Source organism: Lissotriton helveticus, chromosome 3_1, assembly GCF_964261635.1.
Source record: "Lissotriton helveticus chromosome 3_1, aLisHel1.1, whole genome shotgun sequence".
In the NCBI taxonomy this organism is placed as follows: Eukaryota; Metazoa; Chordata; class Amphibia; order Caudata; family Salamandridae; genus Lissotriton; species Lissotriton helveticus.
The window spans coordinates 1,152,286,717-1,152,308,768 of NC_136061.1; positions in this window are offsets into that span (position 1 = coordinate 1,152,286,717).

Genomic DNA, 22,052 nt, shown 5'->3' on the forward strand with positions numbered 1-22,052 from the left:
AAGACGTAGGGCGCAATATGTCAGCCTCCATTTTTATTTCTACACTATATTCTCTGCCTGGATAATCCAAACGGTGTTTCCGTCTGAATATTTTCTCCAGATGGAGTCTTCGCTGGATGCTCCTTGAGGGTTTGAAAAACCATGTTATTTCCACTGCGCTGTCCACGCTGCAAATGGCTCGTACCCTAGAAAGACTCTAATTCTCCAAGGCATTTTTTTTTTCATTTTTAATGGTCAAGCCTGCCACATTATTCTTTTTATACTGAGCTTTTGCTTTCGAATCTTTCTTCTATTTCTTCACACTGTGCTCAGTATTCCAAGACGGTCCTTTCTCAGCTTTCTTGTCTCTGCTGCAATAGTCAGTTCAGCTGCTCCTTGTTCCTGCTATGCAGGAATATGTAGTATGCAATATGCAGTGGCGGGGCAGCAGAGCAGCGGCAAGGGGGTAGAGTTAAAAGAAGAAAATGTAAAAACTTACCTAATCCTGCAACAGCCTCGTGCTCTGGAATTCCTCCATTCTCCTGCTGCTCCCGGAGGTCCGTGGGACAGACTCCCCATCCAATCCAGACGCGCTCTCATGAGATCAGCGCCGGCATTGGCCTGAGCGGGCTGGGTTGACAGTCTGCTCAGGCGCCGGGAGTCTGTGCCGTTTCTACACCCGGCTGTAGAAAACAGACTGGTTAGGGAAACCTAAGTGCGCATGTTTGTTTGGCCGGCCTAAGACGACGGGCCGGTCAGACAGACATGCACACTTAGAAGTGCTCTCCATTCCTCCTCTCTCCCATGGCCAGGCCCTGCTCCCCCCATACCTGCTGTCTCAGCCAGCAACTGAAAAATAAAATGATGATAAAATATTGTTTTATTTTTCAGCTGCTGGCTCTGAGCCAGTGGGGCAAAGCTCCTCCGCCATTGCGGAGGAGCTGCCACTGGTGAGTAGTTCTCTGAGGACGTACTATCCCCAGAGTCCTGTGAAAAATGTGAAGAAAAGTTATCAGTAAAATGAAAGGCCTTTCTTATTTCATCACTGTCCCTCAAATTATAACCACTCGCACTGGATTCCAGCTGTGGTGGCGATCCAGTCTGCGTTTTCTGTTTAACGTTTTGTTTCTTTTTCTTTCAGACAGTATTTTGCTCTCTTCGTTCCCTTCGGCCGTCTCAGTATTAGTAATAATTGTCAAGTACTTCTGTGAGTGCCCTGAGGGTACTCACTTAGCAGCCTCATGCAGGTACTATTTTACCATATTACAATCATTTTGAGAGCATGACCTTGTAGGTAGTTTGCGCCCTTTGTAAAGTGCAGGTATGGACCAACTCTGAGCAGAAGAAACGGCCAGGTTATGACCCAAGCACTTCTTTCCACTTACCTTGAGATAATGCATACTGGGCACGTAACAATCCTGCAGACTTATAGGACTGATAGGAATATTTATGTATTGTTGTCATGAGTTCCGGCAACCTTTTGCAAGAAGTGCACCCGAACCAGAACTCTAGTTTTGAAAGCTTTCTTTTAAGCCCATTTCAGTGCAGATCAAATGAAACTAAATAATTGTGACAATCATTGGGGGGGAGCAAGTACTGAATGTAAATGTTATAAAAGCAGGCAACATACTCTATATGGAGTATTTTGTTAAGAATCCTTGCATGTTTAATCCCTAAACATCAAAAGGTTTTCCGTAATGAGGGCCAATGTTTCAATGGCGCTAACACATATTTGAACCAGGGCTTCATATGTTTTACAGTGTGGGCCTGTCAGCAAGACTAGATTATGTTGTGCATTTGTGATAGAAAAACAGTATGAAAAAATACACCACAGATGGCCTTGGGGTGGCCAGAATTCCCTTTGACTAATACCAAAGCCTAAAGCTGCTATGCTTTGTTCTAGTCACCATATATTCAAATGAATACATGAATATATATGAATAGAAGTACACTATCAAAACTCATGATAAGTGTAATGCACATCATTGCACAATAATGAGAATAAATACATCAGCTATGGGAAATGAATAACAATGTATATATTTCCAAAGCAAATGAGCATGTGCATGATGTCAGTTGCCGGGTGGTGGAGGGGCTCCCTAAAGACATATAAGGAAACTATGACTCCACACTCTAATCCACATGCCTCTCCAACATACCACTCTGATTAGTTTAGAAGTTTCCTTGTCCCACTGACTGTATTGCAGTTTGTGAACTATCTCTATTAATGTGTGCTGAGTACAACTTTTTTCAAGTCAGATTAAAGAGGGCCTCTATGACCACAGCATGGGCATTGATTCAGTGTGGGTGTTTGGGGTGTGACACCTCTCAAAATAAATGCATTAGTGGCTTGGTAGTTGGGGCTGGGGCCCTGAGTTGGGACTGCTATCTTTGCATCGTTTCTTATCAGTGAGAGCAAAAAATGAAAGATAAAACAGTGGACTTAGATTTAAATGTGAGAGAGAGGCTGAGATCTGGTGAATACATTTCAAAATGTGAAACCAGATAACCTGGAATCAATGCCGGATACCCTGATTGTCCCAATTGGCAACTATTTAATTTCAGAGAGCCTCCATTTTCCTTATTATCACATATGAGTGCACTTTTAAATACTTAAGTTCAGAATGTGCACTGTACAAGCTTCTCTTACATTTGATGTAGAAGACTATAATGTTGCTCCATCTATAACAAGAATCTCGGATACGTTTAGGGTTTATGTGACTATTGGCTTGCCTCTTAGTTCACTAATGGCATTGTCATTGGGGGGCGAGCTTTAAATCTTTGTAAAATCTGTCAGTTTTTTTAAATGCCTGTCTATGCAGTGATATAATCTTTCGAAGGTGAAATGCTACTGTATGTTAAAGAAATATACCTTTTCGAATTTTGAAGAGATTATATCATATTTCTGCATTGTGTTTGTTGCACGGTATACATGCCAAACATTTTCATGGCTCAGCTCGTGAAGGGACTCTTAGAGCCAAGCCAGACCCATGACTCAACTCTGACTTAACTCGCCATTTCCTGCACGCCCTCTTTTATTTGTGACTCAGCCTTAGTATATTTGGCCGTCAGTCACTTGATGAAATGAGCTGTGAAAGTTGAGGACTTTAAACATGGATCCCTGTCCACATGCGCCAATTTGACAACTCTTACATTAAGGTTTATTGTAGCACAGACGAAGAAGAGTGTGTGCATTGAAAATACATTTAAAAAACGTGATCCCAGGGACTCAAGGCCGTTGTGTTGTTTGTGACCATAGTCAGGAGTTTTCAGGGAGAACTACCAGACCCAGTTTGGACAGGCAGGGGGGCATCTTCAGCTGGGGTGTTTGGGGTGTGACACCCCTAAAATACATTCTTGGTTTAGTAGTTGTGTCTGGTGCCCTGAGTCAAGTCTGCTATGTCAGTGTCGATTTTTCTTGTTGTACACATTTCACTAAGAGTTTTACCTTGTTCATTTTTTGGATCTGGATTTTAAATATATACAGTGATCAGTTTACCAAAAAGTTCTAAATCTGCACCCATAGAAGTACTCCTTGAATGGGTGAAAATGTATTACTTTCTATAATTCACAATCATTGACAGTAGTATGCTTGGAAAGCTGCACCAGTCCAACATTTCCAAGCATACAACTAGCAATCAAATACTCAACGTTGATGGCATTAATGCAGTGGCAATCTCTCAAGGTAGCATTACAATCCATCGTTTTTCACCCACCGTGCCACTCTAGACAGAGGCACACCTAATACAAATCAGGACTGACCCTGTGGTGAGCCATGTGACTCACGTTGGAAACAGTCCATCCTGAACCTTGGTATTCTCACCCCTCTACTCTGTAGTTCAATGATTTCTTCGTTGGAAAATACAAGATTCACACCACCTGAATGTCACTGACTAAACTACTCCCCAGGGGCACATCTACCTTCCCCAATCATAGATTGGCAACTGCTGAGGACTCATGACAAAAGAGTTGTCCACTCCCCTCGTCCCAGGCCTGCCCAGGAACTGGGATTAATGAAAAATGAAAAATGTCCTACCATTTATAAAGCAAATTTTGAATTCTATTAAGAACATGAAGGCGAGGATTATGCTAAATTTCAGTCCTTTATTCATCTCTAGTAGACAATAAACCACTTTTCACACAAACCCCCTGGAAAGGGACTACAAAAACCTTAACCAATCAGAGTCTCTATCTGTCATCATAACGAGCCGCTCCTCCTGACACCTCATCTTTCGTTCTTGTGACATGCGGCATTTCTAGCAACTTCTTGATTCCCCATTATTGTTGTCATAACCTGAAATACAAACAATGTGCTGAGATCAAGATTCCCATAAAATGACACTTTTCTTAAAACAGCACAGAAGGTCAGTGGCACAATCCCTCACCATGGCCATGGTGAAAGCATACATCAAGAGAGAAAATGAACATCAAGGACTTCCTGAACAACCCAGTGCACAAACAAATAGAGATATACCCTGCCAAGTTCTAGCACAAAAGGGTGGGATGTATCCCCAGAAACCGTGGATGGGAATACTCCTAGCCTCTGTTACCTTAATAGAATTGAAACTTTCCTTTATGAATGCTAGGACATTTTTCATTCTATGTCAGGACCGGAGGTGAGGATTATGCTTGTTCAAATCTTTTCAACCACCAAAGATGCTATATTCAAAACCAGTTTGAAGTAAAACCGCTTGAACATTGAGCCCAAAGACCAATCAGCTGCATTCAGGGTATCTTCCAATCATGCTCACAGACTGAACGCTTTCGAGGCTATGGCTCCCCTCACAGAGTGAGCACCAAACTGTGAGATATCAATACCAGCCTCTTGCATGACCCAACACATCCATCTTGCAATTGTTGGGGAAGGCACTGCGTTGAACATTTTCTTAAGGGATATGAACAACTGTCTCTCCTCAGGAAGTCTCAACTTCTCCGTCATATTCTCATATGTCTTCAGACACTACACCATGACGCAGGGTAGGAGATTGCCCAAGAACTGGATTTTGTCCTGAGAGAAATATGGAAAGTCACCCCATCTGGAGTGAATACCTTGCTGGTCACAACAAGGTCACAAACATCAAAAACCCTGCAGCACGAAATCAAACACAGTAACAGCCAATTTACCAGAAATGTGTTTCCTAGACAAAAATCATTATGTGTCCATGAGGCAAAAAGATGTAGCACTTAGTTAACATCCCATAAGGCTGAATATCTCGGTTCTGGAGGCAGTGAAGGACGAATCCCCTGCATCAACTTCCAGACCAATGGGTGCTCCCAAACTGGGTGACTCTGGATTGGAATGTGGCCAGCAGAAATAGCAGACCAGAAGGTATTGACTGTTCTATAAGTCAAACCTTCTGAATCCAAAAACACTAGGAAATTTAGAATTTGTATAACAGCCAACCCCAAGGGATTGCAACCTTTCTGTACACAGCTACGTACCCATCTTGCCAATCCGGATTTATATCTGCTGTTGGTGCTATTGGCCCAGGCTGTTGCCAACAATTTCTCAGCCTCTCCTGAAAGGCCAGGGACTCTCAATCATTACCTGTAATCCTCCAAACCATGTGTGGAATCCGGTCTTGAAGGATCAACAGGTGAGGATTCCTTAGAGGATCCCGGAGGAGATCCAGAGCATGGGGTAGACGGATTGGAGAATCACAAGAAAGTTCCAGTAGAACTGGAAACCAAACTTGCGACTTCCAATATGGCAATATTAGAACTACCTTGGTCCCGTGACATCTGATGTGTGTGGACAATCTCATGATCATTTTGAAGGGGAAAAGCATATGCCCGCCCGTCCAACCAATCCTGCAGGAAGGCATCAGTCGCTGCCGCCAGGGGATTCGGCCTCCAACTGAAGTACTGGCCCACTTGATGGTCCAGACAAGATGCAAAAAGATCCATCATAAATGCACCGCACAGGCTGTCTATCAGCCTGAAAACCTGTGGATCTAGTTGCCAAAGACTCATATCTGACCACGAGCAGCGATTCGCCACCTCGATGGAGATTCCTGGACGATATTCCACCATGACCGATACGTTGGATAGACAAAAGGTCCAAACTTCCTTGGCCAGATCCGCTAGAAGTTTCGACCGAGGACTACCCAGATGGTTAATTTAACGTACGGCTGATATATTGTCCATCTTTGGAAGGACACAACAGTTCGTCTTGTCCTTGGTCCAACATTGAATGGCAAAGGAACCTGCCATTAGTTCCAGGCAGTTCATGTGGAGCTGTTCTTCCACGGACCACTTTCCACCGGTGGAGGAGTCCCCACAGCTGACCCCCCCCATCCGGATTTGTTGGTGTCTGAATCGATAACGATATCTGGATCGGAGCCATGAAAGGCCCTGCAATTCCAGGCTCCCATGTGCGCCAGCCACCAGTGCATCTCTTCCCAGACCTCCTCCGCCAGAGGAGGAATGTTGTGAGCCTTTGGAGGGCCCTGTAATGCAAGAGACCCAGAAAAAGCACCTGAATGGAAGACAATAGAAGCTCTACCACACAAGCGACTTGGCGCAGTGACTTCGATGGGCAGGCCAGGGTGCACCTCAACTCTCTCCAAATTTCAGAAATATTTCGGGAGGGTTGACTAAGTGTCTTGGCAGAGGAATTGATGGCAAAAGCTAGAACCGTCGTCTGTTTGGACAGGTTCAACAGGGAATTTTGCTTGTTTATAATGAAACCCAAACCTCCCAGGAAAGAAACAGTCATCTGCAGCTGCTCCTGTAGTCTAACTGGGCATTGATACATGAGGAGAAGGTAATCTAAGTAGAAAATTAGATGGACCCCCGCGCTCAAAGTAACTCTACTGCCGGTTTGAGAATTTTGCTGAAACACTAAGGAGCCAACAAGAGACCGAAAGGAAGTGTCTGGAATTCGATTACCTGTCATTGTCGAAACTGCAGGAATCTGCGGTGGGGCAGGAAGATGGGTACTGTCAAGTTCACATCTTTGAGATCAAGGCGAACCATCCAGTCTTCCAGCTGAAGGAGATTGTAGAGCATATGAATGCCTTCCGTTTTGAAGTGGTGGTAATTCAGCCACCCGTTCAACTCCTTTAAGTTGATGATAGGACGTTGACCCCTATCCTGCTTCTCCATGAGGAAGATATTGGTTAAAAACCCTCTCGGTGGAGAGAGGCTAGGACAATAGCCCCTTTGCAAAGCAGGTCAGTTGCTTCCTAATCTACCAGGGTCCACTGTGCTTCAGAAAAGACTAATGGGCATGGATGGCACCCGCTGTACTGGGGAATCATAGAACTCTATATGGAACTCCTGGACCCTCTGTAGGACACAAAAATCTGAGGTAAACTTTTCCCAGTTGTGTAGGAACAATGACAACCGACCTCCCACCTGTTGACGGAAGGAGGGGCCAACACTCACCTGTCCTCTGCAGGAACTTCTGCCACAACCTTTCTGGTCTCTCCAAGAGGGGAAGAACTCCCCCTGTCGAGACAGGTCCCACCACTGGTTCCTGCAGTATCTTGGCCTCTTGAGGAGGCTTGTGCATAGAAGCAGTCAGTTGCGCGCCGCCTGCCATGACCGACCCTCCCCAAAAAATTTAGGATGGAATATTTTCTTTACTGAGGCTAGAACCTTATCCAAAGAGGTAAATGCGGCTATGAATTTGACCAACTCTTTAATGAGTGGGTCTCCAAGCAAACCCCCTTAGGCCTTCGGCCCCACATCAGGGGAGGCCAGATCTCCCAGTGTAGGATCAACTTTCATCAATTGTGACCTCCGTTTCGCTGCAGATAATGCTAATTTCAGATGTCCTAGAAAATTATAGCGTGTTGCACCCAGCCAGAATGGGATTCCGGTGGGAGCATGGCACCAACAGGCTTCGCCTTTGCTGCCAATTTTTGTGAGATGCCCCAGGATATCCAGGAGCTTGTCCTGGTAGAACCTCCGTGACCTATCTATTCCCTTTTTGGGGTACCTAATATATTTTGCTAAGAAAGTGGCCATACGCGAATCTATATCCGGGGTGAGAGTCACCTTATCTGCTATAGAGGCTTGTGGGCATACAGTGCATAGGCGAGCTCGCACCTCCTTCTCGAGGGGTTGCTGTATGCACACCGCCACATACTTGGCTACCTTAGCGGATGGGGCCCATTCTGCTGACCTAGGATTCATTAGATCATTGGGGTCCAGCATGTCTGAAGGGCCATCCTGGCCATCATTGGAGGGAGTGGGAGTGGATTTAGGGCACGAGTGACAGTGCCAAGAAGGGCATGCATTGTCATTAGAATCCCCAAGGGAATTGTCATTGTCCCCTATTGGTAAGTAGGGGCTAGATGGGCCGCCCTCTGGTACTGGGTTAGTGCGGGTGCTTGGCATTCTCAGCATCCGACTTGATGCGACCCCTGGATTGGGGTGGGTCCAGTGTAATGTTCAGGGAGCTGGGCAGGACTATGCGATATGCAGTAAGTGCCATTCTAAAGGCGCAATCACAGAGGCCACTGTGAGCTGGATGGACACATCTATAGCCTCACAAAATTTGTCGTCCAAAAGAAGGACTCAAAGGTATTCCTCCTCCATAGTACTGGAAAGTAGAGTGTTTAGTTATGGAAAACATTGTATAATGTTAAAGTTGGTAATGCAAAGCGAAGTTGCACTGAACGTTCACCAAGCACCTTAGGTGTTGCAATATGGCACTGGAGTGGTGCCAGTAACAATTTGTTCACACTTGAAAAAACTCCGTTTGAGGTTTACTCTGGGCCCACACACCCTATAAGTCTCAGAAGGGTTAATGCAATGTGTGGATCAGGCCTCCTAGTAGCCGCAATCAGCGCATTCGCACGTGTGAAACTGACAGAAAAAACTGATCAATACAGACCGCGCAGTGACGGGCATCATGCTAATTGCCAAAGACAAATTACAGAGCCCAACTGGGCATACAAGGCTTCTAGGCACCACAGGGAGATTTATGAGGCACAATACTCTGTGGCAATGATGGCATCTACAAGTGTGCATCAGCCGCGGAGCATCGAGATGGGTAGAACGTCACCAGAGCTAAATATACCTTCTAACGCGCCACCTCACATACCACACTCGCTCGGTCCCAGGATTTATGAACCCGAAGGGTTCTGTTGAGCAGCGCAGATAACCACACAGCAGAAAACACAATACAAATGGCAAAATACAATAGTATAACTTGGAGTAAAGATCAAGAGCACTTATCTGCCTGTTGGAGCAGAAAAGAAAGAGGAGGTTTTAGGAGGAGAGGCTCATTATGATGACAGATAGAGACTGATTGGTTAAAATGTTTGTAGTCCCTTTCCTGTAGGTTTATGGTAAAGGTGGGATATTGTCTACATATTGAAGTCTGGTGGAGATGAATAAAGGACTGAAGGTTGAGCATAATCCTCACCCCCTGTATTGACACAGAATCCTATTCTCCCTGTCCAACCTATGGACCAGGGAGTCTGCCCTCTGCATCCAAAACCCATAGACCTGCCCTCCCCGGCCATGAAGTGGCAGCCAAGGAGGGTTAAAAAAAAGATTCTCACCCTTTTCCCTCTGGCTGCCGCATTCTTGGGTTGAAGTAGTGTTTCATAACCTAACTCTGTGCAGTATGTGAACCTCCAAACTCACCTTTGCACTTTACTATTCTTGCCAAAGGGTAGGGAGCAATGTGTCTGGCCCCCTTTCCTATTCCCACTTACCAATGTTACTGGGAGTCTCCCGACTTAAAGTGGGAGACAAGGGGCCAGATGTACGACCCACCAATTAGCGAGTCCACCAATTAGCGAGTCGCAAATTGCGTTGCATTTGCCACTCGCAATTTGCGACTCGCTAATTGGAATGCACAACAGTGTCTCAGACACTGTTTATGATTCCTAATGGGGTTGCAAATTGCATGCCTCATTAATATTAATGAGGCAGGCGCAATTTGCGACCCATTTAGGAATGACTAGCATTCACAGGGATGGTGGCCTGCTGGGGTCAGCAAACCACCATGTCTGTGACTGCTTTTGAATGAATGAATGAATAAATTAATGAGTGAATGAATTCGTTTATTTATGTGGTTACTAAAAACCATTACATAATACAACATATAAAAATGGCAAGAGAGAAAAGAAGAAATCTTAAAGAACAAGTATATGTACAAAACATTATTAAAATCTTGTTTGCTTTCTTAGATAAACAAGACTTTCTGGTTGGCGCACAGGCTTTAGGTGTTCGGTTTGTGCTTTTGTAGCGTGCTCCTGTGGTATCACTCTCTCCCCCTTGGAGTGTTATACATGAAGATTTTGAAGCGTCCTCTGTGTAGGGGACGACCCACTGGGCACAACTTTTTTACCGCTTGTATGCATGTAACATTTGAAAGAATGTTTGATCCAATCAAGGTGAAATTTTCATAAGTGGTATATTTATTCGAAGATAATTGTTGTCATTAACTCCATAATTAAATTTGTGTTGACAATATTCACATGCTTTTATAATCCGTAGATTTTTTCAAAAAACTTTCCCGATGCATTTCGTGCACATAGTGCACTTCTTCAGGGGAATCTAAACGTAAAAGATCAGATGAACTCAGTATGAGGATAGGATCCTATAGTACATTTAGATAAACATTTCTATCTAAACATTTTTATACAGGAATGCAATCTGTTATCAAAAATAAAGACTTGAAGAGATTCAAATAATGACCCGCATAACTGACAAGGAAAAAGCTATAAATTACCAAAGTGAGGTGTGTTACCAAAGTGAAATGTATAGGACATGATAGTTGGTTAACCGATGTACATGAAATCACATAAACGCGTGCATTTACTCCATCAAATTCATCGCGCTGTAACGCGATTAAAATGTGCATAAAAAAGTGCTCGTGTCAGGTTTCTTACCTTTAATTCATGCAAAAGGAGTGCTAAAAGGTGTCTCTCGTGTTCTGACCGGGTTCCGAAAACGAGCCCGCAGTTCATCCGTGATGGGTGTGTTTGGAAATAAATATAGGACTGAGTGATGATTCAAAGTGGACGCCATCTTGAAGTGGTGGAATGCATGCATTAATGTGTTTAAACGAGTATCCGTGTTGATTGACTATGAGGACTGTCTTAAAGGGTGACAAAGTGCTTGTGTCAAATCTCTTACTTATAATTCATGCGTAAGGAACGCTAGCTGGTATCTTCCGTATTCTGGCCGGGTTCCATGATGGAACCTGCAGTTCATCCGTGATGAGTGTGTTAGGAAATAAATATGAGACTAAAGGGTGGTGATTCAAAGTGAACGCCATCTTAAAAAGGTAAAATGCGTGCATTAAAGTGTTTTAAAGAGGAATCTGTGTTGATAAAAGTGCCATATTAAAAGGGTAATATTAACAAGGTGCGTGAATGGATGTTTTGTTATAGAAAACAATTAATGTAATAGGTGGTAAAATAATCATTCAGGTCAATCTGAAATTGTACAACATAAACATATGAATAATAGTGCAATTGTCGATTAACAGTCTTGTTGAGCAGTTTGTAATAAACTACTGTAGCGAGTAAAGTTCAAAAATTGTTAGATAAAGTCCATGATCTATAAGTAGCAAGAGAATTCTACTCTGTCATTGAGCCCATTCGGTTTCATGGCATTCAAAAAGTATATTCAATGGTTTTCTCGTTGTAATAGTGTTTGGTTCAGGTCTCTGCCTGGGGTTTTAACAATGGTTTCCAATACCGCAAATTTTAGTTGACTAATGTTGTGTTGTCTCTCATTGAAATGTGTGGCCACACTAGATCTCAAGTTGTTGGTTCTTATGTTGCTCTTATGTTCTGATATTCGTGTTTTAATTTTTCTGATCGTTTTACCCACATAAATGAGTCCGCATGGACATTTTAAATAATATATTACATGTTGAGAATCACAGGTCGCTGTGGTCTTTAATTTGATGGGTGTCCCTCTCATTGGATGTGTCATGGTGTTGCCCTTTATCATGTTATTGCAACAACTGCAATTATAACAAGGTAAAGTTCCTTTGTAATTGCCTGTTTCTGTGTCTCCCTTTTGTTTTAGGATATCTTGTAGGTTTTTACTTCTAGTATATCCAAATGTGGGTTGATGAGCAATAACATTTTGAAAATCTGGTTCATTTGTAAGTAATGTCCAATGATTTTTGATTATTTTCTTGTAGTGGTGGCTCATTGTCGAAAATTTGGATACTATCACTGTTTTCAGTGTGTCTTGTTTTGGAACAGTTTGTAAAAGATCTTTTCTAGTTTTGGTTGTGCACTTTTCTACTGCTTTTTCCAAAATAGGTTTCGGGTATTCTCTTTCTTCAAACCTTGTGATCATATATTGCAGTTGTCTTTGTAATTCGTGTTCCTCTGATACTATTCTTTTCGCTCTATATAGTTGTGATATAGGGAGATTATTCTTCAGAGATGTTTGGTGAAAACTTTTGCAGTGGAGCAAATTGTTCCGGTCTGTTGTTTTTTTGTATAGGGTCGTTTCGATCTTGTCTCTGTTTCGTGTGAGTTGGACATCTAGATATGCAATGGTTTTGTTATCGATCGTGTGAGTGAATTGAATGCGATCATTTAACTCATTGAGTTGATTCACTGATAATAAAAGGTCTTGTGATGTCCCTTCCCAGAGTACAAAGATGTCGTCTATGAATCTAAAGAAGACTCGAGCATGTTGTTTCCAGGACTCTTGATTCAAGATGTATCTGTTCTGTTCTCGAAAATGTTCATAAAACTGTTCGCATATGCTGGAGCGGCGCAATTGCCCATTGAGGTTCCCGTGAGTTGTAAAAAATGTTCATCTTCCCATCTAAAGTAACTTTGGTATAAGGTGAAGGTAAGTAGTTCCATAAGGAATATTTGAAAGTTTTTCTCAAGGTTTGATGTCATGAGAATTTCCTCTATTGATTCCAATCCTAAATTGTGCGGGATTGAGGTGTAGAGGGACTTGACGTCGATGGTACACATCCAGATTTCTTGGTCCTCTTGTAATTGAATGGTGGAAATTTTGTTAATGAAATCAGTTGTGTCTTTGATATATGTGTTCATCTTGATTATGAATGGTTGTAAATGAGTGTCCAAAAATTTCCCAATGGGTTCGTGTATACTTCCTTTTGTCGACACTATGGGTCGAAATGGTGGATTGGTGGGGTGTTAATGCATTTTGGGAAGCATATAAATCACCGGTGTTTTGGGATTGTCCTGTGTGAGATATTTTTTGGTTCTGTGGGTGATCGTGCCTTCGTCTTGAGCTCTCTGTAAGATTTGTTTCAGTTGATCTTGATATTCTTGAGTAGGATCTTGACTCAATTTCATGTAGGTTTCTTTGTCATATACATGTTGTCGTACTTGGGTTCTGTAAAATGATGAATTCATAACAACCAGGGCTCCCCCTTTGTCTGCGCGTTGACATATGATATCTGGATTCCTCCCTAAGTTCCGTAAAGCATTCCATTCCTTTTTTGACAAATTTTGCATTTTGCTTCTACTCCTGAAGTTTAACTTATTGATGTCATTTTGCACTATTTTTTCAAAGTTATCAAGCGTCTTGTGACTGACTGGCGGTTGAAAGGTGCTCCGGGGTTTTAAACCCTTAAGTTGATTATCAGGTTCTGTGAAAGATTGTGGTAATACGTTCTCAAAATAATTTCTTAGGCGAAGATTTCGCATCAGTTTGAATAAACTAACGTCTAATTCTAGTTTGTCTGTATGATAGGTAGGAACGAACGATGAACCTTTTTTGAACTTCAGGAGTAGAAGCAAAATGCAAAATTTGTCAAAAAAGGAATGGAATGCTTTACGGAACTTAGGGAGGAATCCAGATATCATATGTCAACGCGCAGACAAAGGGGGAGCCCTGGTTGTTATGAATTCATCATTTTACAGAACCCAAGTACGACAACATGTATATGACAAAGAAACCTACATGAAATTGAGGCAAGATCCTACTCAAGAATATCAAGATCAACTGAAACAAATCTTACAGAGAGCTCAAGACGAAGGCACGATCACCCACAGAACCAAAAAATATCTCACAAAGGACAATCCCAAAACACTGGTGATTTATATGCTTCCCAAAATGCATAAACACCCCACCAATCCACCATTTCGACCCATAGTGTCGACAAAAGGAAGTAAACACGAACCCATTGGGAAATTTGTGGACACTCATTTACAACCATTCATAATCAAGATGAACACATATATCAAAGACACAACTGATTTCATTAACAAAATTTCCACCATTCAATTACAAGAGGACCAAGAGATCTGGATGTGTACCATCGACGTCAAGTCCCTCTACACCTCAATCCCGCACAATTTAGGATTGGAATCAATAGAGGAAATTCTCATGACATCAAACCTTGAGAAAAACTTTCAAATATTCCTTATGGAACTACTTACCTTCACCTTATACCAAAGTTACTTTAGATGGGAAGATGAACATTTTTTACAACTCACGGGAACCTCAATGGGCAATTGCGCCGCTCCAGCATATGCGAACAGTTTTATGAACATTTTCGAGAACAGATACATCTTGAATCAAGAGTCCTGGAAACAACATGCTCGAGTCTTCTTTAGATTCATAGACGACATCTTTGTACTCTGGGAAGGGACATAACAAGACCTTTTATTATCAGTGAATCAACTCAATGAGATAAATGATCGCATTCAATTCACTCACACGATCGATAACAAAACCATTGCATATCTAGATGTCCAACTCACACGAAACAGAGACAAGATCGAAACGACCCTATACAAAACAAGCATTTACAATGCAACGGTTTTGCCTTTGTAAAAGTTAGAGCTATTGGCATTGTAAATGACAAATTTTTTATTTATGTGTTCGTTTTGAAAACAGATAAATAAATGGCATTGTCATTTACAATGGCAATAGCCTAATCTCTCGCAAATGCCACACACCCACAGAGAGCCCCCCCACACAGAGCCACTCCACACAGAGCCTCCCCACACACACACACACAGGGCCCCCCCACACACACCCACACAGAGCCCCGCCACACACACCCACACAGAGCCCCCACACACACCCACACAGAGCCCCCCCACACACTGCGAGCCCCCCCCACACACAGAGCACCCCCTCACACTGCGAGCCCCCCCCACACACTGCGAGCCCCCATCCACACACTGCGAGCCCCCATCCACACACTGCGAGCCCCCAACCACACACTGCGAGCCCCTAGAGAGTAAAATACATAGGGTCGGCTCAAGAGTCGGCTTTAAAGGGTCAATGTGTGGGACGTGATGAAAAAAAACACTTTGCCTGTTTCATGCTGGCCCATCTGCCAGTGCCTTAGTGTCCGGTAGGCCAGTCATTCACTAAGTTGAACAATAATTCTCCAACATTACTGGAAAGCTAAAAGGCAACCAAGGGGAAGAGGGATCTGGCCGCAACAATTAAAAAAAAAACATGTTTAAGACTAAAGTACAAATTTATTGTATGTAGTGCAACTTCCTGCTAGTCCTAGCTAATTTCATGTACTTTGCAGACAAACAGCTCCTTTTTAGTCATGCCATGCAATGCAGTTTAGTTACAGAGAAACCAAAATAATCAACATAGGGCAATTGTGAACGTAGGCATGGTTTATCCCAGTTGCATTTCTCTCTTGAGGTTGTAACTGGTAAGACTTCAGTCAGAATCTACTCTCCCAAGACTACAGAAGATAATGAAATCCGGCCATTTTATTTGGGAAGCCGGTCCTGGTAATGAACAACTAATTCACGGATGAAGAGAGCATCAAAACTGGACGTTCAAGTGCTGAGCGCAAACCCATGGAATGACAATATCTCTCCAACACAAACTCATGATATAAAAACGTGCCGCAAAGCCTAGATCGAGTACCACTATGTTGAGGAGGGGCTGCAAGTACAGTGCTTTAAATGGGCAGGGAGCCCAGATCGAGTACCACTATGTTGAGGAGGGGCTGCAAGTACAGTGCTTTAAATGGGCAGGGACTGTCAGGTAAGGAGTACCTGCACCTCTTTATTTTGAGAGGGAGAGCACCTATACTTCTAAACAAAGGCGTAATACTTTTAAGTGGAGAGTGCCAGCACTTCTCAGAAGTAAGAAAGTCCTCTGCTACAGGGTACCTGCTCTTCGATTTTTCCATTTCAAGCACTGAGCATGTGAGTGATGGACGTCAGAGCTACATAAAACAAAGAAAACAAGTGCAATGCAATACAAGTCCAAAAAAAACTAATAACTTGACTATTCGGTCGAGCATAGGAAGGTCTCACAGCCCAGGCTTCCAGTCTCAATGAAAATTATTATGGTCAAACCAGTGTAAAAAATATACGGGGGGGGGGTTCTCCTTAATGCATAATACAGACCTTTGCTTAACAAACAAACCCAACCAGCGAATCCAAATGTTAACCATCCAATTTAACTAATCAGAAGAGAGTATGCTACATACAGCGGCGAGTGCGGCAGGGCGTCCAAGAGCGCTTTCGAAAACATCTTGGTTCACTGATATTAAAAAACAGGAGCAGCCCTGATTTGAAAAACGTTAGAAGAATTTAATAAAATTATACCTGCGTCACCTTGGGTGTGCCTTCTAATTAAATTGTGCTGGAGGAAATCAAGGCGGGGAATGAGCCTAGTGTATTAGGACGTGAAAAGGATGAACGGTCTGGCGCACTTAGCATAAAAATAATGAACTGAAATCCATAAATTAACCTAATTCACTGATAATTATTCTGGGCACATTCCATTCCATCATTTTCATCTTATTTATTCTGTTCTAGCCAGCACCCAGCTGCATTCGATTCAGTCTTGGCCACTTCCTAAAAGGGCCAGTACAGCCTGAACTGCTAGGATACAAGCGCCCTGATAGGAGAAAGTTACCCCAGATGTGTTTCAGCTTCATCGGCGAGGTACAGTTGTGGGTACCATGCCACAGCCGTATCCGGCACACATCGGGTCACGCCCAAACCATTTGGGGCGACTGAGGCAGCACGAGCATTATGGATGGAATGAGAATCAATCAACCTCTGGTAATTAACTTTGGGCATTCTCCACTGTTTTTGCCCATGGTCATGAGAGATAGTGATCAACCACAATAAAACCAGTGTTAGCCACTACAGGATTGGGCATAGTTTAAGGAGCACAACCAACATTAAAATTACCGAATAAAGTTTAAAAAAAAATCCACACTGTAATGATAGTACACGAGCAACTGCACATGCACTTCCGAGCGGGAGGGGGGCGGGAAGCGGGAGGGGGGCGGGAATGGACCCGAGCCGAGCTCCAGAAACTAATCGACATGAGACGCGGGAGGTGGGCGGGGGGGGGCTCACGGACAGCGGGAGGGGGGAGGGAACGGCAGCACTCACCTCGACTTCCTCCAGCGGCGGTCGGACACGTAATGGGAAAAACAAACAATTTTTTTTTTTTAAACGAAACTCCGCCCACCGCCGCGATGACGACATCGCAGAGGCGGAGAGGGAAAAAATGTCGGGAACGCCCCCGAATCTGGTCCGGCCTTTGACGGACAGATCCGGCTCCCAATGGCTAGCCTCCATTTATGGAGCTAGCCAATGGGAGGAGGGGGCGAGGAGGGGGCGGATACCCGACCCCACAGAGCAAAACATAAGGATTTTGCTAGCGCATGCGTACTTCGTACGCATTGCGTAGGCAAAACCTAAAAACAACAGACCGGAACAATTTGCTCCACTACAAAAGTTTTCACCAAACATCTCTGAAGAACAATCTCCCTATATCACAACTATATAGATTGAAAAGAATAGTATCAGAGGAACACGAATTACAAAGACAACTGCAATATATGACCACAAGGTTTGAAGAAAGAGAATACCCGAAACCTATTTTGGAAAAAGCAGTAGAAAAGTGCACAACCAAAACTAGAAAAGATCTTTTACAAACTGTTCCAAAACAAGAAACACTGAAAACAGTGATAGTATCCAAATTTTCGACAATGAGCCACCACTACAAGAAAATAATCAAAAATCATTGGACATTACTTACAAATGAACCAGATTTTCAAAACTTTATTGCTCATCAACCCACATTTGGATAAACCAGAAGCAAAAACCTACAAGATATCCTAAAACAAAAGGGAGACACAGAAACAGGCAATTACAAAGGAACTTTACCTTGTTATAATTGCAGTTGTTGCAATAACATAATAAAGGGCAACACCATAACACATCCAATGAGAGGGACACCCATCAAATTAAAGACCACAGCGACCTGTGATTCTCAACATGTAATATATTATTTAAAATGTCCATGCAGACTTATTTATGTGGGTAAAACGATCAGAAAAATTAAAACACGAATATCAGAACATAAGAGCAACATAAGAACCAACAACTTGAGATCTAGGGCCAGATGTAGGTCGGTCGGTAACGGCCGAAAATCGGTATTTTCGGCCGTTACCGACCGGTATTTCAGAAATGGTATGTAGGGCCCTTAATTTTACAGAATCGGTAAATTTACCGATCGGTAAATTTACCGATTCTGTAAAATACCGAATCGGTATTTTTACCGATTCGGTAAATTTGAGATGTAGGTGGGACTCTTCTGAGTCCCACAAGCCTTACAAAATCGGTATTTTACCATCAAATCCAATTTGATGGTAAAATACCGATTCATGTGTGCATGCACATGTGTGCATGCACACCTCTGCCATATGACAGGCTGACCTGCCCTTGGGGCATGTATGCCTGCCACATGGCACCCGAGCCTGTTTTGGGGGTGCCAGAGGGTATCAAAGTGACACCCCCTGCACCCTTTCTAAAATCGGTATTTACCGATTCTGTAATTACAGAATCGGTATTGCCCATTGATTCCTATGGGCTTCACAGCCCATAGGAATCAATAGGAAATACCGATTCGGTATTTCCAGATTCGGTAAATACCGAATCTTAAAGATTCGGTATTTACACATCTGGAAATACCTACATCTCCCCCCTTCATATTTACCACTTCTTAAATACCGAATCGGTAAAATTCGGTATTTAAGAAGTGGTAAATAAGAATTACCTACATCGGGCCCCTAGTGTGGCCACACATTTCAATGAGAGCCAACACAACATTAGTCAACTAAAATTTGCGGTATTGGAAACCATTGTTAAAACCCCAGGCAGAGACCTGAACCAAACACTATTACAACGAGAAAACCATTGGATATACTTTTTGAATGCCATAAAACCGAATGGGCTCAATGACAGAGTAGAATTCTCTTGCTACTTATAGATCATGGACTTTATCTAACAATTTTTTAACTTTACTCGCTACAGTAGTTTATTACAAACTGCTCAACAAGACTGTTAACCGACAATTGCACTATTATTCTTATGTTTATGTTGTACAATTTCAGATTGACCTGAATGATTATTTTACCACCTATTACATTAATTGTTTTCTATAACACAACATCCATTCACGCACTTTGTTAATATTACCCTTTTAATATGGCACTTTTATCAACACAGATTCCTCTTTAAAACACTTTAATGCACGCATTTTACCTTTTTAAGATGGCGTTCACTTTGAATCACCACCCTTTAGTCTCATATTGATTTCCTAACACACTCATCACGGATGAACTGCAGGTTCCATCATGGAACCCGGCCAGAATACGGAAGAAACCAGCCAGCGTTCCTTACGCATGAATTATAAGTAAGAGATTTGACACGAGCACTTTGTCACCCTTTAAGACAGTCCTCATAGTGAATCAACACGGATACTCGTTTAAACACAGTAATGCATGCATTCCACCACTTCAAGATGGCGTCCACTTTGAATCATCACCCAGTCCTATATTTATTTCCAAACACACCCATCACAAATGAACTGCGGGCTCGTTTTCGGAACCCGGTCAGAACACGAGAGACACCTTTTAGCACTCCTTTTGCATGATTTAAAGGTAAGAAACCTGACACGAGCACTTTTTTATGCACATTTTAATCGCGTTACAGCGTGATGAATTTGATAGAGTAAATGCACGCGTTTATGTGATTTCATGTACATCGGTTAACCAACTATCATGTCCTATACATTTCACTTTGGTAACACACCTCACTTTGGTAATTTATACCTTTTTCCTTGTCAGTTATGCTGGTCATTATTTGAATCTCTTCAAGTCTTTATTTTTGATAACAGATTGCATTCCTGTATAAAAATGTTTAGATAGAAATGTTTATCTAAATGTACTATAGGATCCTATCCTCATACTGAGTTCATCTGATCTTTTACGTTTAGATTCCCCTGAAGAAGTGCACTATGTGCACGAAATGCATCGGGAATGTTTTTTGAAAAAATCTACGGATTATAAAATCATGTGAATATTGTCAACACGAATTTAATTATGAAGTTAATGACAACAATTATCTTCGAATAAATATAACACTTATGAAAATTTCACCTTGATTGGATCAAACATTCTTTCAAATGTTACACGCATACAAGCGGTAAAAAAGTTGTGCCCAGTGGGTCGTCCCCTACACAGAGGACGCTTCAAAATCTTTCTTAGATAAAAACAGTACAAGTGATAACAGTCTTTTGGGCTGAATTGATCTGTTGTTAAATAGTGGCCAGCCAACAGCACCAGCGGACGCCCGCCTGACAGCCTAGGGGCAATATGTCCATCAATATTGTGCGAGTGTAGTGACAAATGTGCCGAAATTGGCCATATGCTTCACTGTATCCAACGTATAGAGACGATGGACTGCCTCATTTGCTGTAGGAGTGCCCAGTTGTAGAAGAATGGGCCTGAGGTGGATTCTGCGAACTAGCCGCATGGCAGGGCAGCAGAATAAAATATGGGCCAAAGACTCTCATTTGTAATTTTTTAATAAAGCAGTTTAAAACGGGATGCATTTAAAAAAGAAAAATTAAACTTTTCAGTTTCATTTTTTAAGGGCAGGCAGTGGTCCCTGGGACCACTACCTGCTCCTAAAAAATAATTTCCCACACTTGAAGTAGGTTCGGCCGCAAAACATTAGTACATAGCATGTTGACTCGCTATTAGGAAGTGATACCCCTTCCTAATAGCGAGAGTCGCAAATGCTATTTTGCGAGACAGTGACTCGCAAAATAACATTTGTGTATGCTATTACCCTTTTTTGCGGCCGCAAACGGGAGAATCTCCCGTTTGCGGCCGCAAAACAGGGTTGTACATCTGGCCCTGAGTTCCCAATTTGCACATGAGGCCAGTTACTTTTGTCCTCCTCCGCTAGGCATAAAGAACAGGTTGGGGAGGATTGGGACACTTGATAGTTATCCCAGCTCACCACTATGGTGGAAAAAAAAGAAGCAATAATCTGCACGGACGTACACAGAAAACCATTAAAAAGAGTAAGAAGAACCGTATTTGAGGGAAGCCCCAACCTACCCCGAAAAGTGAAAGGGAAAACATTTGTGGGGACCAGCCCACCATCCCCAGAGAAAAAAATATATCATTTTTCTTTAAAAAATGTGTAAAAACCTGCTTCAGATGCCTCTCCCTGATGGGTAAATGAAATCAAAGCTAACACCCTGAACAAGAGCTCTTTCACGACTGAACTGCAACTGCCAAAGACCCTGCTCAGTGGGTTCTTGGAAAGGGCCTGGGCATAGGGTGTGGTCGAAGGTCAACTTGCATCCAGAGTGCTCTCTCTCTCACTGTATTTCCTTCTTTCTCGCTTACCTCTCTCTCTCTCTTCCCATTTCATTCTGATTCTATTTCTACCTCACTCTCAAGCCTCTATCTAGGAGCCAGTTGTAGGGAGAGTGCTGCTAGTTTTATTTAAAGGAGAAAGGAAACTAGTTGTGGATTAAGGCCTCACTGACCATATTCAAAAGTCACACCCAGCAAACACTGAAGGCAAGAGTACAGGTAAAATTCCAAGCACTTAAAAATATCATAACAAAACACTACAAGTTCACTAACAGAGTATGAACTAAGGGATGCTATTAAAGTCTACCAAGATGAGAAACTAGCCAACAGTATCAAAATACCTCCACAGGGTCACAGTTGAAGAGATGTATTGGTTATTATGCTCCAAAACCTAGGACGCCACTGAAATTTGTCAGTTACGGCAAGTTACACAACCATAATTCTGCCAAACACTGTTCCTAGCCGCACA